This window comes from Psammomys obesus, unplaced genomic scaffold, assembly GCF_907164565.1.
Source record: "Psammomys obesus unplaced genomic scaffold, mPsaObe1.curated_primary_1811, whole genome shotgun sequence".
NCBI lineage: Eukaryota > Metazoa > Chordata > Mammalia > Rodentia > Muridae > Psammomys > Psammomys obesus.
Genome location: NW_026596088.1, coordinates 2,038,604 through 2,066,181, shown reverse-complemented (window position 1 = coordinate 2,066,181; position 27,578 = coordinate 2,038,604). Strand labels below are relative to the sequence as shown.

The 27,578-nt window shown below is 52.0% G+C and overlaps 1 protein-coding gene across 1 annotated transcript in view; it reads right to left on the bottom strand.

The window, feature by feature from the left end:
• Gsg1l (GSG1 like) overlaps positions 1-27,578 on the bottom strand; it is a 182,205-nt gene that overhangs the window by 79,076 nt on the left and 75,551 nt on the right. The gene's annotated exons all lie outside the window — the stretch shown is intronic.

The window sequence follows — 27,578 nt, the reverse complement described above, 5'->3', positions numbered from 1 at the left end:
ATTCTTGTATTTTTAATTCAATACCATGTTTGTGTTTTTAAAGAATCAAGACTCTTTTTGAGACTCGGCCAGGCCGGGAACCACATTCCTACTTGTGAGCAGTGGCCATGGCTGAGTGGCCCACATTGTGAACAGACAGGTCATTCTGAGTGGCAGCTGGAGGAAGGAGAGAGAGAGACAGAGACAGAGACAGACAGAGAGAGACACATACACAGAGAGAAAGAGACAGAGAGACAGAGAGAGACATACACAGAGAGGAAGGGAGAGAGGAGAGAGAGCAGGTATGTATAGTCAGTGATGGAGGTCAGAGGCACTCAGGGAGTGGAAGAGGAGGTCAGAAGGGCATGATGGGAAACTCCCTGCACCTCCTAGGCACCAGCTGATTCCATGTCACCTGCTACAGGTCTAGAGTTGTGGGGCTGTTACTGGGGTGGAGGGAGGGAAATCTTCCCCTGTCCTGGTTGGTGTTTGTTGTTTTCTTTGTTTTTGTCCACTTGACACAAGCCAGAATTACCTGGGAAGAGGAACCCTCACTGAGAAAATGACTCCATCAGACGGGCAAGTCTACGGAATATTTTCACATCACTGTGTGATGTGAGAGAACTCAAAAGGCCCAGTGTACAGTGGCCAGTGCTAACCCTGGGCAGGTGGTCCTGGGCTGAGCCACCCATGGGGACCAGTCAGGACTAATGTTCCTCCATGGCCTCTGCGTCAGTTTCTGCCTCCAGATTTTTTTTTTCTCCTTACTTCCCTCTATGATACGCTCTAATGTATGGAAGTGAAAGCCAAATAAACCCTTTCCTCCACAAATTGCTTTTCGTCCTGGTGTTCATCACTGTGTCCTGCAAACCCAAGTCTATGCCTTTTTGCCGTGAGGCCTAGGGCAAGTAATCTCACTGCACCATTGTAAAAATTTAGTGAGATACATGCATACGAACTCAGCCTTGGCTCTTGTTGGATCTAAAGTCTGCTCCCCTTTTCCTGAGCAGAACATAGAGGCTGGGAGAGAGAGGGGAGAAAACTCAAATCTTTAGCTCCAGGAGGCCAGGTAGGCAGTAGAGGGATAATGCCTCGAGGATATATGGGCGGCCTAGCAGCTGAAGGCCAAGCCAGCTATGGCCTCTGCCTGTTGCCCCACTGTGACTCTCTTGCTGAACCTGGGCCCAGCTGTGACCTGATGGAGTCCCAACCCCTTCTCAACCCTGAGTGCCAAGACAGTGTACCCCCTCACCAACCTGGTGTGGAAAACAGAAGCCACTGTGCCTGTTATGTGTTGAATTACAAGTGGCTCTTTCAGGCTCATATTTTGGACAAGTTCCCCCAGCTGGTTCTGGGAGAACATAGAACCTGGAGGAGGTGGGGCCTAGCCAGATGTAGCTCGTGAGGCCATCAGGGCATGGTGGGAAACTCCCTGTACTTCCTAGATGCCAGTTGGTTCCACGGCACCTGCTGCAGGTCTAAAGTTGTGGGGCCGGGGGTGGGGGAAGAGAAATCTTGTCCTGATTTGTTTGTTTGTTTTTGTCAATTTGACAGAAAACAGCATTTGAGGCCTTTGGAATTAATTCCTGGTTTTGACCTTCCACTGAACTTCTGGTCCGCCCAGAGGTGAACATCTTCTGCCATACACTCCCACTATTGTGAATTCATCCACTGCGCCGTCCCTGCCGTGATGGGTGGAAGTGCTCTAAAACCGTGAGCCAAAATACAGCTTTTCTCCTTGGCTCGTTTCTGTCGGCATTTTGTCTTGGCAGTGAGGAAGAAAACTGAAACAGAAGAGAACAACTTCCCAAACCTAGACCCTGCATCGGACCATAGAGGCACAGAGAAAAAGGATCTGGCTGCAGCTCCCCAAGAGCCTCCGACCGAACAAGCAGGTCTCACTCTTGATCATGGCCGTGCATATGTCACCTGGGAGTGCTAGGGGCCACACCTTCAGTCAGCTGACTATGAGCATGTATCTCCATCATCACCCTGCATTACCAATGAGAGGGAACTGAGGCACGAGGAAGTGCCTAGCCCAGGACTCCAGACAGCAGGTGGCAGATCCACCCGGGACTCCTTCCAGTGGGAAGGGAGGGTGGGGCTTGCATGCCACTTCCTGTATCTAGAAACACGTGGGCAAGTGACCTAAACCTTGCTGAGCCTCGGTCTCTTCATGTGCATGATGGGATGCTGGTGACAGAACCTCAGTGGGGTCTTCTAGGAAATAGCAAAATATACTAGAACATGCCCGAGATGCAGGGGGAAAAGGATTGAAGGCCACTGTGGGGAAGACTACGGAGCCAGCAGGGCTGTGAGGACAAGAAAGAAGCAGCTGGTCTGGCTGGAGGGTCCCTGGGAGGACGCCATCACAAGAACAAAAGGATGTCCAGGAACATTGACCCAGATAAGGCAATGGAGGCTAGGAGATCAGCGGTTGAGTTGAAGGCCACACTGAAGGGCGAGGAGAAGGCAGAAGTGGCTGGGGAAGCAAGCCACAGGGTCAAACTGGGAGTTCCCCACTGACAACGGCAGTCTTCTGGTGGTGGCAGACACAGCGAGGTGGTCCCGAGCAAGATGGGGCAGACACTGAGGCACTGCCTTTGCGGTTCTCAATGTGCATACGCCACATGGCCAAGTCTCCAAGAGGATGCACAACCCCACATTGTCCATCAGCCTGTTCCCAGCACTACATTTTTCCCAGTCTTCGTGATGGGAGGGCCTCCAGCAGCTGAGATGGGGACCTTGGCCTCCTGAAGAGCCACGACTGTCCCCTCCTTGGCCACTCTATCTTTTCCTTCACCCTTGTTTTCTCCCTGTGGTCATGGTGGCCTCCCCGCTGTCCCTTCAAGGCAACAGGCCTGATCTACCTCGGGGCCACCGAACTAGATGCTCCTTCTACCATAATAGCTCTTCCCAGGTTCTGCAGTGACCTAAATATTGCCTGTGTCCCCTAGCTGCTCTTGTGTTTAGGTGTAAAACCTACCTCCTGCCATACATAGACATCCTGTCTATTCAGCAATGTCTTCCCGACCCCACCGCTTAAAACTGGCAGCAGCAGTCCCCGAGGCTTCTAACCCCACTCGGCTTCACACACAGGGGCAGAGGCTGACGGCCGTGCCGGTCAGCATCTCCTGCGGGCGCAGCATGGCCTCTGGGACAGCGCTCCACAACCCTCGTGGACTTAGAACCTGATGGCAAGGGAGTCCACTTCTATCTCCTCATCAGATGGGAAAGAGTCGCCCTGAGAGAGGGTGGGAGACTTGGACAGCCACCAGCAGAGCTGGGGGACTCGGGTGCTCAACAAGATACTTAAGCTGGGCCACACGAGGAGGAGCACACTGTTCAAGCCAATCTTCAAGGCATAAAGAGAAGAGTGACAAACAGCCCAAACCTCCAGGGTACGCCCTCTTAGGCTGGCTCCAGCCAAGGCCGCTGTCTGACACTTGGGTTTCACTGTGTAGCCTAGCCGATCTTGACCTTCACCTTCTTCCCTCTGGGCCTCACAGGTGCTTGGATGCCACGCATGCCCACTATGCCACACTGCTAAATTGGGATTATGCTGGCCTGGGGGACATTGCCCTGGACTGAAAACAGCACCACTGTGGTGTGTGTGTGTGTGTGTGTGTGTGTGTGTGTGTCTTGTACATGTGCCTGTGTGTGTGTGTATCTGTGTGTGTGTGTGTGTGTGTGTGTGTGTGTGTGTGTGTGTGTGTAAGGGGGAGGGGAATCCCATCTAATTCATCAGCCACCTGTGCCAACCCTGAAAGGACACAGCATCTTTCATCCTGCCCTCTCCCTGCCACCTCCACCTGGACCACAGGATTCTGGCTTTATCACTTTGGCAGAAGAATTTAAAAATATCCAGACTCCCCAGCTTAGAGTTTGCTCTCTCATCTGGAGGCACCCACAAAGCTTTTGCCAATAAAAACGGCATTTTCCTTTGGTGTTTATAAAGATCAAAGTCCCAGGGAATAAGCAGGCTGGCGGCCTTTGAGAACAGCGGCTTCCCAGAGCTGGAGGTTTGAGGTTTCAAAAAAAAAAAAGGAAGTTTTTTAAGGAGGCCCAAAAGGTTAGGTTTCCAGACAGTTCACAAAAGAAGGAGCCAATCCAGTTAAGATCAGATGAAAAAATAGATCCGACCTCAGTAGTAATAAAATTTAGATTAAAATCCCACGAGGCAGCTCTCGAAGCAGGCCTATTAAGCAAAGATTTTTTTAAAGATGAACTCGAGGAGGCGGAGAAGAAAAAGTGGCTTTCCCTCGAAGAAACATTTATTTCTCCAGTTTTCTAGGTCCTCTGCAGATGAGGGCCAGGCCGCCCACGCTGGCTAACACGTTGGCACCCTCGTCCTTGCCTGCTTCTTCTGGGATGTTCTTTGTCTTACCCTCCTATGGCTGGCTGCTTTGCTCCAAACTTGGGTCTCAGTTCAATTCTCAACTCCTCCAAGAAGCTTCAGAAGGATTCCCAACTCATCCTGCCATCCTGCGGGTTCCATCTGCTGGGCGCTCGCCTACTGAGACATCTCTCTGTCCCTCTACAGCATTCCCTTCTTTGGCTTTCCCAGCTGTGAAATGGGCGTTCCTCCTACTGGCCCTTCTTCGTAACTCCAGGGACTAGGCAGGCCCTGACATCCTGCCTGCTCTGCCTCTGCTCTCTCCCCACAGTGCTCTGGACAACCCAGCAGTATTCCCTGAGGGTAAAGAACCAGCTTTTCCTTCCGGGGACCACACCCTTAGGATTCTGAGCACAGCTCCAGGGTGGAGCTGGGCCCAGGGCAGGATGGGGCATCAGAATTTACAGTGTTTGGCTCAGGACTGGCTGAGCCAGTGGGGACCCAACCTGAGACTTTTCAGAAACGTTTGGCTCCCCTTCCCACTGGGGGTTGCTAAACCGGGAAGGGGGAACAGAATCGGTAGAGGGCACCTCTGTCCCATCGTCCGCCCTCAGGAAGCTTGGTGCAGGAAAGAGCTGACCTCAAGCATATGGTGTGCTCAGAGCACCTGGATCCGGCCATGCCTGAAGGGACCCATGCAGGCTTGTGCAGGCTGCTGGCCGAGTCCTCTACAGCCCAGGCAGCTTTCGGCCTTTGCTGTCCCTGTAGGGACGTCTGTCACAGGGGTGTTTGTTTACTGGTCAGTCTGCCTCCCCGGCAGCATCTTCACCCATCTGTGTGACACTGCTAGGCACAACACTGACCAAGCCACCAGGGAAGAGAGACGAAGCCAGGCAGATAAAGCCAGGCAGCTGGGGGCCTTAATGGCAGGGCTGCCCTTTCAGTTCCAGAAGCCACAGACTGTGATCTGAGCAATTAACCTTTCTGGGGAAGTCAAGGCCAATTACGTCCCGGGGGCTTTTGGGCTTCTGTGTAGCTGACCAAATGCCTCAGCCTGTCTTGGTTCTTACACAGCAGAGCAAACGCATGCTGCTGCGTGGTTTGTGTGGCTCCTCCCTTCTCCCTGCTTCACACACTGTCACCAATGACCTGTGCACTTCTGCCTTTCCTGTGCTCTCCCAGCCAACACCTCCAAACTTGCTGTGCTGGAGACCGCAAGCGTGTTCCAGAGATTCCCCGCCCTCTGGTCAGGCCCAACACCCCACCTTTGGTCTCAGTCCTGCGATTCGTCTCAGCCAGGACATTAATGGGACAGAAACACCTTGCAAGATCGGTGGGGTGCTGGTCACTGACGGCGTTATCTCCATCCAAGACGTGTCCAGGCTAGCCCATCAGTCTACAAAGCTAATGTAAGCGCAAGCCACCTGCTGGCAGAAGCCTCTGGCTATCTTTGGCGGGAGCTTCAGTAGTCCAGACTGGTACTTGGCATGCCTTTGAGGGGCGTGGTAGTTACGTGGCATGGCTGTGGCTGTAGGTAGCTGATACATCTAGTAGGTGCCCTGGCTCCCTCCAGCTTTCCAGGTACTCTTCATCTGCCTAACAGGCCTCTCCTGTCCCAGCCGTAGTCAGTGCCCACGTGGCTACACCAGAGGTCAGCTAGAAAGCAGGGAGCTTTATTTCATAGGATTCCGGAGGCTGAAGCCTGAGACCAAGGGGCTGGTGTGGAGTGCTGTGTCCTCGTGACGTCTCCGTGTCAAACTGGGCTGCTGCAGAGTGTGGCTGCACCCCAGCAGCAACCCAGCTCTGAGGATCTGAGGCTCATCCTCTAACTCCTGGTTTTCACACCTGAATGGGTCACAGGAGGACCTTCACTCTACCATACCCTGTAGAACTGCAAGGATTCTCCTAGCTTGCAAGGATCCTAGCTTGCAAGGATTCTAGTCCTGGGGAGCTCTGGCCTCCAAGGCCAGCCCCTCACCTCCTCCATTACCCAGGTGTGGCCGGCTACCACCGGGAGAGGGCATTACACTGTGGTGCTGGAGAAAGCAGAGGCTTTTCTCCCCCTCTGAGATGTGTTCAGCCCAGCTCTTAAAAGCTACCGCTGCTGGTCCTCCAGGGAGGGCTGTGACAGCCCACTGCCCTGCTCAGAAAGGCAAAGTTAAACATAGTCACCAGCCTACAGTATCTGGTAGTGTCCTTCCATCCACTCCTCCCACCCTGTCCTGTGCATTTTAGTACAAGGACCAACACGGAGGAAGATGAATGGTTCCCTTCTGGGGAAATGCTGCTGCCAAAAGTTAGCATGTGAGTCCTTCAGTGTTCACATGGCTGTGCTCAGGGCTCCCTGGAACAGCCAAGTTCCATGGCCACAGGCACATCCTCTCACCCACATTAGCATTTGGGACATCTAATGTGAGGCATGGTCAGAAAGGTATGTCCATTGTCAGAGAACAAATGACAGAGAATTTTGTTGTTGCTATTTGTTTGTTTGTTTGTTTGTTTTGAGACAAGGTCTCACTGTGCAGCCCAGCCTGTCCTTGAACTCACATCTCTCCTGACTCGGCCAATGATTACAAGGTACGCGTCTAAACTTCTGGAAAATTTTTGAGCCCTAGTTGGCTGAAGGTGCGGGATTGTGCTCAAGAATTCCACCTGCGTCGTCGCTCTGCTGTCTTCATTCCTGATTGATTGCAGCTGATGTGGGATCAACCAAAACCTCAGCTTGCTGTGTGTGACTGCTGTCCCTTTTATGCCGTGGGGAGCACCAAGGCCCTGACAGTTGATGGGCTTCCGCTTGGTCCCAGAGCGTCTGAGTCCCAGGCTGAAAGGCAGTTGTAAGGTATGGGCCCTGGGCCTGTGGAGTATGACTTGTGGTTTCTGGCTTTGTCACGCTGCTGCAGACTGAGCCACACAGGAGCTTCCCACCAAGGAGAGCCGAGAAAGGTTCGCACGCACTCAATCAGCTGCACAAGTGGTCCTGGGCCTCAGTTGACTCAAGTTTGCAAGTCCGAGTCCTGAGTTCATGTATGGCCATGACCTACTTCCCCACAATGGCTGCCTGACGTTCCCCTCCCTCCACCAGCCTGAACTGACTCTGCTCATTCTTAGCCACTGCTCCTCCCCTGCCTGCTCCCTTCTGTGACCCCTCTTTCTCTCTTCACACCAGGCTGCTCCCCCTTGCTGCTGGGTGATACTTCTCTCATTCCCCTGCCTCAGGGCCTTTGTTTCCCAGTGTCCTCCTACAGCCTCTCTATCCTCTACTTCCCTCTGATCTTTTGCTCAATGTCACCTTTCCTGTGAAGCCTGCTTGCTGTGTAGGCCTAAGCTGGGGAACCTGTCAATCTCCACAAACCCTTTGAGGGTCAATCTCCCATCCCTGTTTCACCTCCCATGCACCCACTCAAGCTCCCAGCATGCCTCGGGATGAGCCATGATGGCAGCTAAGACTGGCACTGATGGTCAGGTTTGGTCCTTATGCCTCAGGGCACACAAAGTTTCAAGGGGTCATCATCACAGTCAGTGACAGCACTGAGAGGGAAAGCTGCCTATGCCTGAGTGCAGCAGCTATAGGCAAGAATGCAGTGTAACCTGTGAGAGGGCTACGGACTGGCACAGTTACCCTGACACTCTTTCCTCGTGTTAACGTGCTCATTTCTTAGGCTCCACAGCCGAGTCTTAGTCATGGAACATAAGGAAACTCTGGTGCCCCAGAGATAAACAAACAGGCAAATACCAACCAAGAGTAGAAGGTGCGTCTAGACTATAATGTAGTGGTAGCACGGCAGACAATGAGCTACAAAAGGTACCAACCAGATCATGGCCAGGGCCATCAATCTGGAGAAATCCTAGGAAAATCATGTAGATACATCATGGAGTCACCCACGAGCCACGTTCCAGTCTACCCGGAGTTCAAACAGAAGTGAAACTCTGCTGTGAGTTGACTGAGGTGAGAATGAGGATGAGATACAGAAGTCAGGGTGAGCGGTCCTTGGAAGGAAGGGGGCTGAGGCCTGAGGGCGGAGACCCGGGGGCCTCCCAGCGGAGAGCGATGGCTCGCTGCCTAAATTGGTGATTCACTCATTTTTATTGCTGGCACTTAGGATCGAGTCTCATAAATATTCTTTTGTACCTATTCCAATATTTGATAGAGTTCATTTCTTGAAGGCAAACAATGTAGGTGGGCTGCTGCGGGAACTGGCAGTGGGTGTGGGGATGCGCAGCCTCAATTTGGTTGCCTCCTGTTGTGAAAATAAAGTTTTATCGGAAGACGGCAATTGCTTTACATATCCGCTGCAGCTGCTTCACAGTCTAAGGGCAGCAAAAACAATTCCAGCAGAGATCGTGGTACCTGTCTTCACTGCCCAGACAAAACCCAAGCAAAACAAATGGCAGGAAAAAAAAAAATGTTTTCCAACCCTGAATGAGAGCAATGAGCCAAACTCAGAGGCTGAACTTAATTATATTTTTCACAGTTGTTTTTGAGGTCAAGTGATCAAATTCTGGCCCTTGTGGAGGAGCAGGCAAGCACTCTGGTGAGCTACGTCTCTAGCCCTATTTTATTAGTATTTTGAGATGGGCTCTTGTTCTGACCTGTTGGCCTTGAATTCCAATCCACCTGCCTCAGCCTTCTGAGCAGACAGAACAGGGAATACCAGGCCTGCATCACCCCCAGTTTCTGCTTATTTTTTAAGGTTAAAAGTTTTACAGACTTTCAAAGGTTGGTGTCTGTGAACCGGACACTAACTAGAGTCACCTACAAAGCAGAAACCTTAAGTGAGGTATGCCTCCCTCAGACTGGCCTGTGGGCATGTCTGTGGGGCATCTTCTGGATTGCTGACTGATGTAGAAGGCCCCAGCCCACTTCAGAAGGTGCCACATCTGGACAAATGGGCCTGAGGAATATAAGAAAAGTAGCTGAACATGAGCAAGCCAGTAAGCAGTGCTCCAACTGGTTCCTGCCTCTGCTCCCACTTGAGTTCCTGCCTTCACATACCTCGGTGACAGTCTGTCATTGGGACACATAAGCCAAATAAACCCTTTCCTCTCTGAGTTGTTTTTAGAGTTGTATAGTCATGTTGTCTCTACAGCAATAGAAAGACAATGTTCATAGTTAAAAATAAAAGAATTCTGGAAAAAAAAATCTATGAGCACGGGAAAACACAGAACAGCCTTCCTCATTAGACCCCGATGCTCCTGCTGGTAGAGGAGAAGCTATTGCCTCCCAGTGTCCCAGTGTCTGGGGCCACGCATCACCCAAGCCCAGATTCAGGGATGCTGATCATGCTGTACCCTGTCTCTTCTCTTCTCCTTAATATCATCTCTGGGAGTTTTTATGTGTCACTTAATTACATTCCATTTTTGCTATGATAAATAATGATGCAATTAGTGGCCGTGTACACACGTCTCGGCTGACACTATGATATATCATGGAGTTGTCCAAAATGAATTCTTGGAGGCATCTTAATAATATAACGCCTGTCACCGCTGCGTTATTGATTCCTGCAGAACGGCCTCAAACAGTATGAACGGCCCGGCCATGGGGATTGGTGGGAATTTGGTACTGTAGCAGACAGAATATTCCGCAGCCAGTAAAGCCGCCCACTGATCAGGAATGAGGAAATGTTCACGTCTCTGAGTCAACATTCCCTCACCTACTAAGTGAGGGCCAGGCTGCCCAGAGTTTCTTGGAGAGGATTTGCGGGCAGTTGCTAGGGATGGGAGCTAGGACCTCCCAAGTGCTGGGCAGGTGCCCCGAGCTACACTCCAGGCCAAGAGGAGCTTTGAAGGCAGTTGAACAAAAGGGCCTGGTGTTGGAGCGGTGTCGCCTCAGCCGGCTGCTGTTACCATGCCAGCTGCAGCAGCATAAACAATACCATACGCGTAGATGGGAATTAGTTTATAACTAGATAAGAGCACCAGTCCCACCATTCCGTTCCTACCAGCTAAATATTTTGACAGTTGATCCTGGCCACAACCATCCTGGCAGGAAAATACCAGTCTAGGAAGTCGACAGGCATATGCCACCCAGGAGCAGATGATCAGCGTCTCCAACAGCTCTATGATCATGGAAGGACCTCCATTCCCAAGGGGCTTGGAAAAGAGCTGCGACCAAGGAAGTTTCTGGAAACTGCAGACCACACAAATCTTGATCGGTGCTCAAAGAAAATAATAATAATAATAATAATAAATAAAAATAAAAGTCCAAGCTGGGAGGGGGATGATTATGGGGGGAGGGGACTCAGGAGCAGGTGCCGCCACCACCACCCTAGAGAATGTGTCCCATGCCCACGGGCACCATATTGGATTAGAAATGGAGTACAATGGAGTATGGGGGGAGGGGGAGGCAATGGGTCAGCAGGGCCAGGCAACATGATGACTGTGTGTGTGTGTGTGTGTGTGTGTGTGTGTGTGTGTGTGTGTGTGTAAGAGACCGAGACAGGGGGTGGAGAGAGAGAGTACTTTCCATTTCTGTTGTAAAAGAAATATCTGAAAGCAAAGAAAGCCATGCACAGTAGGTGGCTTTGTGGGGCCACAAATAAAGATTGGACCTCAAGCTAGGCAGAGGTGGCTCAGGCAGATCTCTGTGAGTTCAAGGCCAGTCTGCTTCCTGGGACAGTGAGCACTCACCATCGACTCCACAGCACTCACGGAGCACCTGCTGTGTGCAGGGTGCTGCTTAGGATGCTGAGCATCGTGCTGCGCTTGGGATGAAACATGAGCTCACTCCCCGGGACCCTAAAACTCAGCCAGCTGTGAAAAGTTCACCTTTTAACCATGCGCCCCCCCCAGACAAGCAGGGGTAGCCTGGAGGCACAAGGGGGGCCTGGGACAGTGATAGGATTGAAGACCCTGATAGAGAAAAGCATCCCAGACAGAGGCAACAAAATATACAAAGCAGGAGGGGACCAGAGGCAGCCACTATGGTCTGAAGGTGAACCATCTTCCACAGGCTCATGTGTCTGGCCACTTGGTCTCCACTGATGATGCAATGCTCTCGCCACTGTGCCTTCTTTGTCACAAGGGATTGTATCTCCAGGAACTGCAGGCCAGGATAAACCCGGCTGCTTTGTCACAGCAGCAAGAAACGTGACTGATACACAAGGTTGCTGGCCACACCCCCCACCACAGCCCCCACCTCCAAACCCACTGGGCACAATCCTTTTGTTTTCTTAGATGAGGTCTTGTGGTTGTAAAGATTGCGATTGGACTCGCTGCATAGCCCAGGCTGGCCTCAGGCTTTCTGCATTCCTGCCTTAGTTTCCCCAGTGCTGGAATAGTTCATGCCACCATGCCCAGGCATAATCCTCACGTTACCTAACTTTTGGCTACATCTCACCCAGTCACTCCTGCTAAGGAATCTAGGAGCTTTTGTGGGTCTCTTGTTTCATTCTTGACCGTAAAGACCTGGACAGAGGAATGGACACCCAGGGCAAAACAGGAGAGTGAGTACCAGAAGGAGGGATGCTGGGTAGGCATCAAATAACCCTTCCTGTAAGATATTAGGAAGTTGTGGGGGATCTAACGGAAAAGTAGACCTGAAAAGCTTTGTAGAGCGGGGAAGCTTGTATAGGTTCTCCGTATTGTTGGACATTTTTATTCCTGGTCTGGCGCTGCAGGCTCCCAATACATCACACTAAACCACGGTCCAGCACTGTAGGAGATGCCTGCAGGTCCTGTGTGTTCCTGATGAATGAGCCACTGGTTCCTTTTCTTTACCCAGAGCAGACATCGCTAATCGATCTGTCCCACAGAATTTGGGAGTCGTCCCACACTCCTTTCCCCCAAGCTGTCTAAGGCAGCCGTCCATCAGGTAAGAGGAAAGAATCCGTGTCTGTTCTCCTTTGATCTGGTCCAATTCCATCACAACCCGAGTCGGAGCAGGCCCACCGAGGGTTCCAACTCATGTTCTGTTCAGCAATCTGTCAGCAGAGCCTGGGGATACCCTGAGCCCTCCAGCCCTCAGTCAAACTCGGAAGACTCAAGGTGGAGGAATAAGTCAGGGAACAAAGCAAGTTCCAGAATGTGTGGATGTCCATGGGGAGATGGCTTCCCACCGATGCTAGAATGAACTGGCTACTGTAGACCCCAAGGCCAGCCACCATCCAGCCCCTGGGTCCCTGACCAGCTCCTTAGCTGTGCTGCACACTCCGACCATCTGTCCCCTCAGGCACGCTGAGCTCAGATCACCTCACAGCATTGTCAGGGCATCCCAGCACACACAAAAGCAGCTCCTGGAAGGCATCTCTCCAGCCCAGCCGGCGTGCCCAGGAGGATAGTGTCACTTCTCTGTGGGCCCTGCAGAAACATAAGCCACCCGAAATCCGGTGCCCATCGTGGCAGCAGGAAGACAGGAGTTCCGCTTAGATCTTCTGTCCCTGAAGATGGCGGTCTCCTCACCCAACCTTTACGATAAGTTCCAGTCGTAAAAAGAAGGTGTGCCCGCAGGAGAAACGGCAGCACTAGGAAAGGAAGTCAGGGCCCATGATAACATATTTTGTGGGGGTGCCAGACCATTGCACTCACCCCCAAAAGGATAGGCGTGGGTGTGCAGGATGTTTAGACACACCCAGCTCTTACCACAATCATGGAAAGGGGGTCAGAGGTGAAGGGTCTATTCCATCTATCCCAGCCAGGCTCTGTCTCACCCTTACACACCAAACAGCATATTTGGAGATGACTGAAAAACTAGGAATGGTGGTGGTGGTGCATACCGGTCATCCCAGAACTCAGAAGGCAAAGGCCAGGAGGATTGTGAGTTCAAAGCCAGCCTGTACTACATAGCAAATATCAACTGTCAACAACAGAGGGGCTACGCTATGCTGGGAAACAACTGGGGAATCCTGTCTGTGCAGGAAGGGTGTGGCCTCTCTGGAGGTCCTCTTCAAGGAGGTCCTGGAGGCCTCCTCATTGCTTTCTTCCCACGTGGTCACTGCTCTGAGACTGCAATGAAAATTACCCTATGTTTTCACGTTAACTTCTTTATGAACTCACACCTGCCTAACACCTAAGGGGGGGGGGGAGTGGCGGGTCAGAGCACAACTTGTGGGAGTCAGCCGCCTCTTTCTACCACTTGGGCTCCAACTCAGACTGTCAGACTTAGCAGCAAGCCCCGCCGATCCATCTTGTCGGCCCCTCGAGAAAAAAAAAAGAGAAAAAAAAAAAACAAACAAAAACAGCTCTTGCTGTTTCAGGAAGCGGCTCTCCCAGCTTCCTGAGCAGTGACAGCATTCAACCTTTAGCACTAGGCCAGTTAGCAAAGTGTCTTCTTCGGGGTAGGGTGGGGGAGGGGGCGCTTCTGTGTGTTCCCTAACCCCAGCCCCACTGACTTTGGGAGATCTACTGAGGCAGCCTGAGGCCAAAGCGCTCCCTACCTGAGTATATGCGGTCTGCACGCCAGGCTGACTTAATTACCGTGGGCAGTCTTAAAGTCATTATTTAACCACAGGAAGTGTCCAGGATCCTTCCTTGGGGGACAAGCATCCGTTCAGGAGAATGCCTTCCTGCTGGCTGCCTCCCTGCCTGCAACAGCTCACCCTCTCTCTCATCATCTTCTTGCTGAGAGTGTTTTTCCCCACTGGCTATCTGATCTTGCAAAATGGGACCAAGGCATGCTTTGCTCAAACAAATGCTAAGCAGCCCAAGGAGCATGGGCCTGGCCACTGGGTACAGACGCCACCATGCAGGAAAGTTGCTGTTCATCGCAGCAAGCTGCTGTCACCCTCCCAGCCAGCAGCCTACAGGAGCGCTGTGATGGGCTGAAAGGCCCTCAGGGAACCTGTAATTAAATCCCAGAAGATTGCCAGCTCTCCCGCTGGCGCTGGCGAGAGGAGGAAGGAGAGGGGCTCAGCAGGCAGGCACATCCAGACGGTGACAAGCCAAGGTGAACCAAGGCTGCCCTGGCTGGAGTGGCCCACCAGGTGATGAAGAGGAGCTGAGCTGAGCCGCCTGGAGGTTCCATCTGAGGAAGTGAGGGGGAGGAAGTAGGCAATGTCTAACCAGGATCTGGCTGAGGAGGGCTGGAGACGCTCAGGCTCTGACAGGTGGAAAGAAATCCGCCCTGGCAGATTTGCCAGAAACCTGCCTTGTTCTAAATCTCTGTGACCCATCAGTCTACCTGGTTGGCCAAAGTATGCTGTGACCAGAGCTGGCTTGCAAAGGCTAGATCCTACTGTGCCATTTTCGGCCTCCAGCTCGGGCTGATAGCCATGGGCAGACACACATGGAGACATCCCGACAGCACAAGTGTTTTTTGTTGTTGTTTTGTTTTTTTTTACTTTCCCACCTGGTCATACAATAAGCAACTGTTTTCTTCACGCCTCCTCCTAGCTGTCCCTTCCCCCTCTCCTGCCTCTCCAAGATGGATGTGGTTTTTGCTTCTTGGGTTTTTTTTCCCCAGGGCTTGGTCCACCCAGCAGCATGGCCAGCGTTGGTTTCAGGACTTAGAGCTGTGTTGTTAGACTGTCAAGTGCTCTCCGGTGACCCAAGCCTTTAATCTAGAATTTTCTTTGAGCATACTCTACTAGCTTTTCCAGGCCCCATTTCCTGCAAAACAACCATCATGGCCATACACTATGTGAATTCATCTTCCACTTCCACCACCCCCTTTTTTAAAGACAGGGTCTCACTATGTAGGCCACACTTCACTGAAACTCAAGATCCTCCTGCCTTAACTCCCTACACTTGGGTTCACAGGCAGGAGCTGTCATGCCCTCCCCGACCACTCCTGAAACAAGATGCGTAATGCAGTCTCCCTGGTTTGCTTCTACCTTTCCTCCTCATCCTTCAAAAGCTTTTTCAGTCATGCCCAGTACATAAAGTGTGGCTTCCTGTACACTCAATGAACTGGCTCACAGGCTTGCATTGGTCCTCACTGTGACCAGAGCACTGTCTGGGTTTGCTCTTATTACTGTTGTTTCAAGTTCCTGTTTTAATGATGTATCTCACACCCTCACCTCCCTGATGATACCTATTGCTTGTCATTTGGGACAGTGGGGTCAAGACACAGACTGAGGCACACAGTGTCATCATTTCTAATGTCTCAAGCCAATCACAAATGGTAACTAAGGAGGTTCTTCCACCCCCCTGGTTTCACGTGTTCCCCAGTCAGCTGTGCTAATGAACAGGACATGACAAACACATTCATCAAGGCTCATTGGCTCGTCCTTGCCATAGCCAGGCCCATCTGTACCACCCTATCCATCATCCGTCCCTCCTGCCTGAAATAACTTACTTCTCTCTCTACTGTACTACCCTCCTCTCTCCATCTCTCTAGTAGCCACAAGGATGTCAAAACTGTGGTTCTCTCCTCTTCATTATGCCCATGCCCCCAAGCACGTCTCTGCTCAAGGTATCTAATTCAATGGATTCAATTTCTCCAACAACCGACTATAGAACAGTTCCCAACATGTACGGCGCTATAACTCCACTTTTTGCGTTGCATGCCTTTGACCAAAAAGATTGCATTAGCCTACTTCTTGACCCATGTGTCCCTGTCAAATTATAACAGACCCACAGCTGACCAGTGCCACTGATCACCATCTGGAAAGGTGGAACTTTGTGACTCAGTCTGTATCTCCAAGTGTCTCTGGCTCCTCCCACTCCCTCCCCACCGCCCACCCCCTTTAGGCTGCATTCCTTCTGCAACTGTGATTTCAGAACTGTGGGGTGGCCAGCTCCCGGGTGCCCTTTGCTCAGGGGTCTGAGTGGAGTTACGGGGCAGTGTTCGCATCTGCAGTGGAGCCTTGTAGAGTCTTCTGCATGCTGTGTGGCTGCTTACAATCCATGTGTTCAGTCTATCACAGCTGCCTCAACAGGCATCACTCAGATATACGATACCTGACAGAGGAGCCGGAATCGACTGCCGAGTGCAGCCTGCTGCTGGGCAGTGGGAGGGGCCAGTCAGCAGCTATGCTCAACTACTGTTCTGACAACTACAGTCAGAGACAGAGACCAACCACAGTCCACTGATTTATTTCTGGTGATGGGAAACTGCATGAGAGTCTAATGATTGGCCTGTGTGTCCACTAGAGTGCTTTAGGTTGAAAGTTACAGAAGCAGCTGGACCAAATCTCTTAATCCATAGTTCAGAATTGTCTTTCTTTGCATGTATGTGGTACTAAATAGTGAACCTAGAGCCTCGTGCCTGATGGGCAAGTGCCCTACCCCTGAACTATAGCTCCAGCCTGGTTTTTTTTTTTTCTTTTCATTAAAAAAAAAAAAAATTGAGATAAGGTCTTATTGTTGCCCAGAATGGCCTTGATCTCACAATCCTCCTGTCTTGGACCACTAAGCATTAGGCTTTCAAGCATGTGCCGCCATGTCTGGCTGAGGGATTTTCTTACCAGCATGTAAGAACCCTTGGAGGGCAGTCTCTGTGGTTAGATTCATTTAGTTGCTCAATGGCAGTGTTACAGATAAGGCCTCACTCCATCCTGAGCGTGACTGGTGCTGAGCTCTCCATAGATGCCTGGAGAAACCTGAGCTGAGTGGAATGTGAGGCTGACCCCTGTGTCTCCTCCTAAGAATAGGAAAGATCCCACAGGCTCTCCTAGAGCTAGGCACCACTTATGTGTAAGCCAATTCCTGTCAAGGGACAGAATAGCCAACCCTGTCCCCAACCAGCCTTTTTTTAGACCTAGTAAGGACTAGGTCTTCAACTGGGTTCACATTCTCTGAATGAATGAAACAAACAAACAAACAAAAAACCCAAGAGCAAAAAGCATACGGAAGAGCAGCCATCAGCACCACCTTAGCCCCAGTTTGGGCACTTCAACTCACACTCGCCTTGGAGAAGCAACGAATTCCAGCCAAGGAAATTTAGATTGCCAAAGGAGACAGCTCCTGACCTGGGCTCTCCAGAGTGTGTGAATGTACACAGTGGGGAGAGTATTTCAGACTGAGGTCAGCAGGAGCCACGCCAAGCAGGGCATTATGGGGCATTTTGTACGAAAGACAGGGGTCCCCAGAAGTGGGAGTGTCATAGGGAAGAAGTGAGGATGGGTGGAAGGTGAGGCCAGACTCGTGGAACCGAACTCATAGAAGGGGACAAATGCTGGTTGAAGGAGCTGACCCTGGAAGCTGTGGGCCACAGAAAACTGCAAAAGGTTTCAGAGAGGAAAGGATATGGAAGACCTGAGCTTTGCTGAGAGAATCCTAGCTGTGAGCAGGGGAAAGGACTGTGCCGTAGAGATTTGGGGTGTGTTATGGTTCGAGCCCTGAGTGCCCTGCACAGGCTCTGTTTAAATGACCCATCCCCAGCTGGTGGTGCTATTCCGGGAGGCTGCAGAGATGTCAGGAGATGAGGGCTGGTTGAGGAAAGTAGGGCACAAAGAGTGGGCCTTTGAAAGTTATCCCTGTCCCCTGGCTCCTGCCTCTCTGTCTGCCATCAGCTTGCCCTCCCAAGCTAGAGGAGAGTGGGTCTTCCAGGCCTTCCTCAAATATAAGGGAAAGAAAGCCATGCAGGCTGAGTCAGAACAAAATAGACCCCTCCTTCCTTACAGGTCTCCAGAAGAAGCACAGTTACAGAGACATGAATGGAACCATGGCAGTACATTCAATGCACACACACACACAGCTAGGGCTGGAAGGGATGGGAGAGGACTGGTTAGGGCTATACCACATCACCCATGTGGGCTCAAGCCATAGCAGTGCTCAAGGAAGCCGTTTCCAATGCAAGGAGCCAGGCTTCCCTGGGCAGCTAGACATCCTCCCTTCAGAGCCAAAGTGAAGAGACGCGACTGATACCGACAAGGACAGCGACCGTGTGAGGCAGAAGAGAGAAGACAGTGCCCGCTCAGGACAGGGCCCTACTTGAGACATGAGAGTCCCGGGCTCCTGGGCAAGATGATACGGTGCTCGGAGCGACAGCAGAAAGCCTAGGACGGTCAATTTAAAACGCATCCTCGGCAGCGTTAGAGGGAAGGGGAAAGGGACCCACCAGCTGAGGTGCGGGTTCAGTTTGGAATGCACTGGGGACTGTCTAGACAGCAGCACGCTGAAGAGTGTGTCTAGACAGTAGCAGCCTTTCAGGGTGGATGGTTTTTTCTTAACTCTGCAGGAGAGCGAGATAGAGGGCAGAGTGACGGCGCTCCCCTGCAGCCGGCATCCAATAAGCAAGGAGAGACACTGGACACAGCGCAGAGGGAGATACCTGCCACGGAGGACCGCAAGCTAGCTCAGCCCTAGCTCTGCCCAGAGAGGGTTCCTGCCTGTTCCTGCTCAAGTCCCCTTTGCCCTGCACAAACATCTGTAAAGCACATGACGTGTGCCAGGCACTGCGTGAGAGACAGAGCCAAGGTCAAAACGTCCACGGCCCCTGCTCCTTAGGAGCTCAGGGTCAGCCTGTGGCCAACGCAGAGGGGCAGTCCGAAGTCCCAGCAACCAGTGGAGAGGAGGCCTTTGTAGTAAGAGGCATTAGCAGAGAGCGATGACATCAACCAAAGGCCCACTGGGATGGGGGCATTTAATTACACAGATAATTTTCACAGCAACTGTGACCAGGACCCATGTTCTTGACATCAGCACAGAGGCAGTCCACCCATCCTTTATCTTTGCCCAGTTACACCACTGTGGTAGCATTTTGGGGAATCTACCACAACCCTTCATGCTTTAGCTGTCTGCTCTCCGCACGGCGGCCAGAAACATTTGAAAATGGCAGCGTGACCTTATCCTTTCCTGTTGAGCCCTTCATTGTTTCCCCTGCTCTTCAGATAAAGACTTTATGTCATGGGCTCAGAATCTTACTGCCTCAGTTTCCACACCCACCTTCCCAGCACCCTTCTCCCAAACACCCCATGCCATCCTTCAGTACCACAAGGCTTTTGCACATTCTGTTCCCTTCCTGGACACTCTTCCCCAGATTCAAGTCCTCTAAGCTAACTTATTGGTTTATAGTCATGCCTTCATCCTCTGTACAGATAATTCCCCTGGGGCAGGCTTTCTGGCTTCCCACGCTAGACAGAGATCACCTGGAATGCCCAGGCATCCCTCACCCTCCACTATCCCAGTGACTTCAACCAGGCCACACACTGGAGTCCCCTCTGCAGAGTTTAGAGAATGCTGGCACCTAGCTGCAGGCCAACTGCAGCCCACTGGAAGCTTGGGTGGGGGTGGGGTAGCTGACGGTGAGCCAGGCCTCAGTGACTCCAGAACTCGGCTGTCATGCCGATCGGCGTCTTTTCTCTGCACTGAAGTTATTTCTAGGATTGTTTTGTTCAGGGTGGCCTCTCCTGCTCTAGCCCAGGAGACTGGCCATTGTCCCTCTGCACCTCCTACAGTGGCCAAGAGGGCCAGCACCAAATGAAGATCACATCTGTGATTAGGGTTCATGTGCACGGCCACTAACGAAACCCACATCAGGTGGCTTACGGCTGCGGTGCCCGCCACAGGCTCCTGTTCTGACGGCTGTTTCCAGCGTGTGTTTGGAGAGGCTGTGAGGCCCGTAGGTCCTGGCTGGAGGAAGGAGGTCACTCCAGGCCTTTGAAGGTTCCTTCTAGTTACCAGTTCTGGTCTTGCCGGCCGAGACGCGGTCAGCTGTGACATGAACTGCCTCCACCACACGCTCCCAACTCCACAAACTACACTACAGAACCTTCCGAAATCACGAACCAAAATAAACACGCCCTTCCTAAATCACTTCCGTGTCTCGTCCCATTGGCCCCTTTTGGCAGATGAGGAAAGAAACGAGTCTTAGGGAACAGAGCCCAGCTCTGTCCTTAAAAACAGGACTTGCCTAACTGCCCAGCTCACTAGTGTGCTGTGAAAGGCATCCACTAAGGGCATCTAATGTGTGCGGCTTCGTCCTCCCTGGCCTGCTAGCCCCTCTGATGGCCCCCAGCCCTGTCTTAAGGCAAGCACAATCCTCATGAGTTTTGGGAAACACAAACAAAGCTGCAGCCACACTGTCTGGGGCCTCGTGACCTCACACCAGGCAAGGCCTCTAATTGGATTCCATTCAGTGGCTGTCAGCTTCCTGCGGACGCTGTGCTGATGGCGGCTGCGTCGTGAGTGGCTGGGTCAGAGGGTCACTGCGCAGACTGGCTCCCCGGGGCCTAGAAGGCAAGCGTTTAACCTGAGCAGCTTTGACATGGGTCAGAAGCTCAGTCTGGTAGTCCAGCCCCAGCTTCTAACTGCATCAGAGCTGGCCGGGGGCAGCGTCCAGCTGCGGGTTGTCATCCTTCCAGATTCCCTTCTCACAAGCTCTCTGCTCCTCACAGGAGTGCACGCAGAGTTTCTAAGGAGCCCACGGAGGTCTGTGGCTCTCCTTCAAGAACACGGCATACAAGCAGACACGGTGCACTGCTATAACTCCAGAACCTGGGATACAGGAAGATCAGGAGTTCTAGGCCAGCCAGGGCTCCATAGAGAGTTCTCAACTACCCTGGGCATCATGAATTCCAGGCCAACCAGCCAGATCTGGTTTCCAAGAGAAAAGGACAAAGAAAGAGCTGAGGTCAGGTTCAATGGCAGCAGGCTTGCCTGGCCTGGGCAAGGCTCTCCATGCCCAGCACTTCAAACCAATGAAACAGAGAGCATGGCCAATTTCCTATACAGAAGACCCACCATAGCCACTGCTCAGGGCCCAGGCTGTATGTGTCCCAGCCCAGACCTCCCACCTCTCCTCACTGCCTGTATTTCTTTGATATCTCTGCTGTCAGTTCAGACTCAAGAGTCACCGTGACTCAGGAGGATAGGCAGGGTGCCAGGCATAAACTGGGACTTTTTCCTTCTGCCACTAGCAACCGAGGATTCCCCTTAGTGTGCCCCTCCCCTACCTAATCCCTGTGGTTTGGGATTAGCCTTGCTCCTAACCCGAAGGAAGGCCACAAGGCTGAGGCCTGGCCAGTCAGAGTTTTGAACTCCCTGATGACGGGTTCAGCAAAGGTCCACAAGTCAACCAGGGAAATCCAGCCATGGGAGGATCTGTAGGCGTTTTTCCCCTTGGGATTGCTACGTGTGTGCCCTCCAGAGATCCTGCACCTCCTGGAGATGGCTTCCTTGAGAAGGAAGCCTAAGAAGCAGGAGCTGAAAAAGAGACACATCCCAGGGAGAGCATTTGGGTCCTGGATCCAGCCACGCCCGAGTGGCGGCTTTCATTTACTTAAGCTCGTGTATTCTTTGTTCCCCTTTCAGACTATTGGAGCTGTGTTTCTGTTGTGTGTAGCTTGACTGATGGCACAGTTGGTACGGTGCCCACTGCACAAACACAAGGATTCAAGTTCATATCCCCAGCACCCATATAAAGTCAGGCAACTCTGTGTCTGTAACCCCGGTGCTGGGTGAAGGGGAGGCGGACAGATCCCTGTAGCTCATTGGCCTCAAAAAATAAAGTGAAGTACCTGATGGGGTAGCACACACCTTTAAGCCCAGCAGTCAGAGGGAGAGGCAAGTGGATCCGTGTGGGTCTAAGGCTAGCCTGGTCTACATAGCGAATTCTAGGCCATCCAGGATTATGCAGTAGACCTCGTCTCAATATATGAAGAAAGATAGAAAGGAAGAAGGGAAGGAAGGAAGGAAAGAAGGAAAGACAGGAGAGATGGGAGGAAGAGAGAGTGGAGAGAGAAGAGAGAGATACCCCATGTTGACCTCTGACCTCCATATATGATTTTGGACACTCCCCCCAGGAACACGTACATACTGCGCGCGCGCACACACACACACACACACACACACACACACACACACACACACCTTGACTAAGGATGTGGTTTTTGTTCATCTGCTCCATGGTGCAAAGGAGAGACTGAGGGAAGATTCCTGCCACATATCCCAGGGCATAAGGGCACAGCAAGAGAATGAAGAAGGGCAGGGCAAGATGGCTCTCCGCCCTCCTTCAGCACACCCTTACCACAACCAACATTTCGTAGCCCCTATATCATCACGTAAAGACACTCTGATTAGCTGTGCCCAAGGTCTGTGGGACCTTCTGGGGATATTGGTCAGGAGCTGGGTGTGAGCCATCGATACTTTCTCAGCTGGGACATGCATCTTTGAAAGAGATGGCTTCCTCCGGTGTGTGTGTGTGTGTGTGTGTGTGTGTGTGTAGGTGTGCCCAAGTGGCTTTCTCTGTTGCTTCCCACTTTATTTTTTAAGACAGCATCTCTCACTGAACCTAGAGCTTGCCTATTTGGCTATTCTGGCTGGCCGGTGGGCTCCGAGAATGCAGAGGTCAAGTGCTGCTCTGTTCCCTCTGCAGTGCCTCAATGAATCACATGGCTGCTCTTTTACCCACTTCGGGGTGCCACTCAGAAGACACCATCCTGGTGGAGACTTCCTGAATGCCCACGTTCAGGAACCTTCTCTGCTGCATCTCCTGATTGGCATTTACACAAGCTAACACACCTGGTGCGTAATGGTCCCACGGTCCCACGGTTCATGCTATGCTCTGAATATGACACATCCCCATAGCCTCCTGGGCCAGGGCTTGTTTGTCAGCTGCTGTACTTTGAGGAAGCAGCAAGGCCCCAGGACTTGTGATATGATGTCATCACTAAGAAGCTAGTAAGGATCGGGGAGAGCTGGAAGAAGTGGGCCAAAGGGGTGTGTCCTTGGGAGCTAAATTGCACTCTGATCGCTTCCTGGACAACCCTTTTTATCCACAAAGAAGTGAAGAATAGCCTCCTGGCTCCCAGTGTTCTACCCAGGAACATGCAGCCAAGTAGTCAGGCACTGAGCCCTCTGAATACACGAGACAAAAGAACCCCAGCCCCTCCAGGCACAGGGGTGCACACTTGTAACCCCAGCACTTGGGAGGCAGAGGCAGGCTGATCTCTGTGAGTCTGAGGCCAACCTGGTCTACATAGTGAGTCCAAAGACAGCCATTCTCCCAGCGTTTGGTTATGGCATAAAAGCTGACAACAGCAGTTTGTCTGGCTCCTCGTTCTGTCTTGTAGGCCCGAGAAGGCAGGGCAGCTACTCTCTGCTGCATCCTCGGGGCCAGCACGGGCTGGCTCAAAGCAGGCACCATGCTGTAACCACACAGACTGAATGAATAGAGGAGCCAGACAGATCTGTCATCTCCTCACTCCCCAGGAGATATCAAAGGACCAAAGACTCCATGTGGAGCAGATGCTGAGAGCTCTAGTGAGAATTTTGTAATTTTGACTTCTTAAAAAAAAAAAGAAAGAAAAGAAAAAGAAAAAGAAAAAGAAAAAAAAAACCCAGAAATGTTATGAGAGTATGTGTTATTTTTAACCCCAGGTATGGAGATATGGGGCTGCTTCACAGCAGGTGACTATGATTTGCCTTGTGCTCTGACGGGGCATGGTTTTGCCAGCTGCAGATAATGTGAGATGCTTGGAATTCTGGGAAAATTTCAGAGGCTATATAAATGCTGGTGCCCCAGAGAGTGAGGGCTGCTGCTGTTGGCCTGTTGCTGGTTGTTTGTCAAATAATCGTGTGCAAATAAATGAGAAGAAGAAATTAAATATCCTATCAGCAAAGGTCGAACCTGCCGCAAGGAACTCGGTGCCCCTAATCGGCAGGAAGTAGTCTAATGATAACGATGCCCCCTTTCCCCTTGATCCCTTTCAATCTCCTATCTAGTGTTAGGGGGTTCATAAGAGTGGGAAAGGGTAGAAGATTAGAAAAAGGAACCCACAAAGTAGCAAACGCCGGCTACAGAGCGCACTTCGGGCCTGACTCACAGGCTCATCATGCTCTTTTCTTGATCAGCAGAACACCGAGGAAGGAGCCCGGGAGAGGCTTTGTCATCCTTTCCTTCCGTGCCATTCATAACAAAGGTTGACTACACCCATGACTCCCAAACCTGTGTAGATCCAAACAACCACATATGGAGGCTATGTCCTTAAAAGCATCGTGCCCACAACTGAGCGTGTGCAAGATGACATCCACTCCCTGGCGCTGTCGGCCACCTAAAGAGTTTCTCGTGTGTGTGGGCCGTGTATACATGCTGTGCTTGTTTATATAAGGTACTGGAGCAGCCTTGGAATTTATTACAGGAGGGGGCAGAGGGTTCCTGGAGCCAACTCCCCAGCTATCGGGAATAATCTGTCAGGTGACAGCTGTGTCTTCACTGGGGGTTCTCTGTGGCACCAATCAGGGGGCAAGTTCCCCTGCTCAGAGCTTCCAATTAAGGTTAAATAATTAACTCCTGAGATGAGGCAGACAAACTTGGCTTCATCCTTGTTGAATCCCCGGCCTGTTCTCAAGCCACTATGTCTGGGTTGTCAGCTACCTCCCTAACCAAAGCCTTTCTCCTCAGAAAAACGCACAATGCAAAGGATTCCAGATGGGAGGATTAGGATGACTCTGGGTGGGAGGATTCCAGAGCAGAGGATTCTGGACTGGAATTCCTCCCAGTGCATAAAGAGACTCTCAGACCCACTACTCATCAGGGAGATGCCAAGAGGCACAGAAAAGCGCCTTCCTGCTCTGTGCTGACTGGATGGGCACACGCAGCTGGAGGAGACCCAGCTGGCCCAGGTGTGGGCACAGTCTAAAGTCTGAAAATGAAACGCAGTCTTGAACTGCATGATAATCTGTAGGTCGTCAACAGGACCATAGATGACTGAAGGCCCGTGGGTAAGACATGGGAATATACTCCCGGAAACACAGCACTTAGGAGGCTGAGGCTGGAGGCTTGCCATGAGTTCCAGGTCAGCCTGAGCCATACAGTGAGACCCCATCTGAGGTGGCAGGGAAGGGCTGAAGCATCCACACGCCCTGATGGCCTCTGTAGTCACTTGTGTGGTGACGCTGGGGTCAACAGGCCCATGGCTCAGCCGGTCATATAAGTCGGAGCGCAACAGTGGTGTCTGTGAGATGAACTTGGTGATGACAAGAAGCCCCAGGCTTCCGGTTTGCTGGTCCTGTGGTCCACACTTCGTCACTGGCTGTGGAGCGCGCCCGTGTTTGTGGTCGGTGGCCTCCTGCTGCTCTCGTTCACCCGGCCTCTCATCTTTGCTTTTTTTTCTGCAGTGCCAAGTGGAACTCAGGGTCTCCCTCCTAAGCGTGTGCTTTCACTGGTCCCCAGCCCAGCCCTGACCCAGCCACCCCTGCGACTGTGTCTTCTCTCAGGCTTGACTTGATGTTTCGTGCATCATAGGAGTGGGAGCAGCAGGCTGGGCCAAGTCTTCCCTAGGTGTGTGGTAGGCTACAGAACTGGGGCTCACGTTATGCTTCTTGACAGTTACAGAACATGCTCCCTACCCAACTCACGCCTATCCCTGACTATCTCCATCTAACAGTGTTCGGTGGCATATGGCCTACAGCCCCAGGGCGGAGCAGCCCCAAGGGTGTTCTGACACAGGCCCAGAGAGAGACCAGCCTAGGGCCGCAGTGGTACTCAACATCATACTAGGATGCGAAGCAGGCAGGACCCTCAAGGAGTTCAAGGTCCTGTGAGAGGAGAGCAAGACAGGTAACGAGGAGGCACCTAAAACAGGACTCTGTGGGATTCACAGGCAGGAAGAAGAGGGATGTCTTAAGGGAACGTTTTAGACAGGTGATGGCAGAACGCTGAAGAGAGGACACAGAGGGGAACCCGAAGCTGAGGACACTGTGGCGAGTGCCCAGGAGCAGGAAGAGCCCCGACCCCGTAACGGTGGCTGCCCTGTGAGTCACCTGGGCCTTTCCATCCTTTGCTGGCCTTCTACAGTCTAGGTTATTATGTCAGGTGATCTTTAGATTTACAAAAACCCAGAGCATCCAGTGACTTGGTTTATGAGGATGTGTGAGGTGACGGTGGACAGAACTGTATTTTTCTGAAGATCTGGAGGAGCTAGCCCCTCTAAAAGGAAGTCAAGGCCGGTTGGTATATCCTGGCAGGATGGGGGTGGGGTGGACTCGGAGTCACAAGTCCTGGAAGACTCCCACCCGTGCCCTGCTTATCTTTCCCAGCCCTGTAAGAGGCCCTCACATTCAGGTTCCACCAGATGGTGCTGGGAGGATAGGAACCCGCCCTGTTGTCTCAGCATCAGTCCTAAAATAAACCTGATTTCCTCCTCACCAAATCTTGCCTCTCAAGTATTGGATTTTGGGTAGCACGCAGGCTAAGTTTGTCTAGTCCAGCAATGACCCCATCGGCAAATATTCCCCCATCTGCCGCAGAGTGTCTGCTGGGAAAGGCCAGACCTCTGTTTTCCCTTCCTTCTTCCCACTCTGACCACACACTGATGGGAAAGGGAGATATTCAGATATTCAGCAACAATACTCTGCCAGGGTTTTTACTTCCAATGGTGAGAGGTTCCTGGGACACTGGTAAATCCGCCTTCAGGGTTCAAATCAGGCCAGTGTACTCTGCATGGCTTCCAGGGAGCCCAAGCAACTTGGGCGACATTTATAAACATGTTTATTTTTATCCATCCGTGAGTGTCTACATGTATGTATGTGCCCAGGTTCCCACAGAGGGCAGAAGAGGGTGTTGGATCCCTCGAAGCAGAACTTACGAGGAGTTGTGAGGTGCCCGTGTGGATGCTAGGAGCTGAACTCAGGACCTTTGCGAGAGCAGCAAGTGCTCTTAAACCCTGAGCCATCTCTCCAGCCCCTTATGGGGTGACTTTTGATGGGTGTTGCGCTCCAGCCCTCCTGACACATCCCTCGTGACTCCTCGAAACTTTTCCCTCCTCGTTGTCTAGCTTGAGCTGGTCACTGCTGTAGACAGAACAGCCCTCGAGCATCTGCTCCTGGACCTCACAGGTGCGGATCCTCCACGTAGAATGCCTTTCCCTACCCGTCCTCCCAGCCCACAGGAGGCTGTGCAGAGGACACGGCCCAGCGAACTTGATCCCACCCCAAGTACCGGCAGGCGTCACCCTGGTAACTGAACCTGGGTTTTGGGATCGAAGACCTTCAACCAATGAGTGTCCTTCTCCAAGAGCCTCACAAGCCCCTGTCCAATGACAACATGAGGACCCAGGTGTGTCCTGCAGAGTCCCTGCCAACAAAGATGACAATTTTGTGAATGTCCTGGGGGCTAAAAAAGGGTGACTCCTGCATTCCCTAGGATCAGAATTCCAGGTTCTGCAAAGGTCTTCCTTGAGGAAAATGTCCCTTAGTAAACACCTGGTACCCTGGTGGAAACATTTCATAATGCCACAGCCTGGCAGCGTGGACCCTGAGGACTAGAAGCCATTAGCATCCTATCAAGACAGACCTACCCTTGCCGTGAGGAGCCTGCTAAAAGGAGCAGGCTGTGCCTTCCCTCACACTCAGGACCAAATTAACCAGAGGAAGACAAAGCGCTGCTCCAGCCAAAGGCACGCTGTCAGAGGTGGGACCAGCACTGGCAGGTCTCCCCAAATTC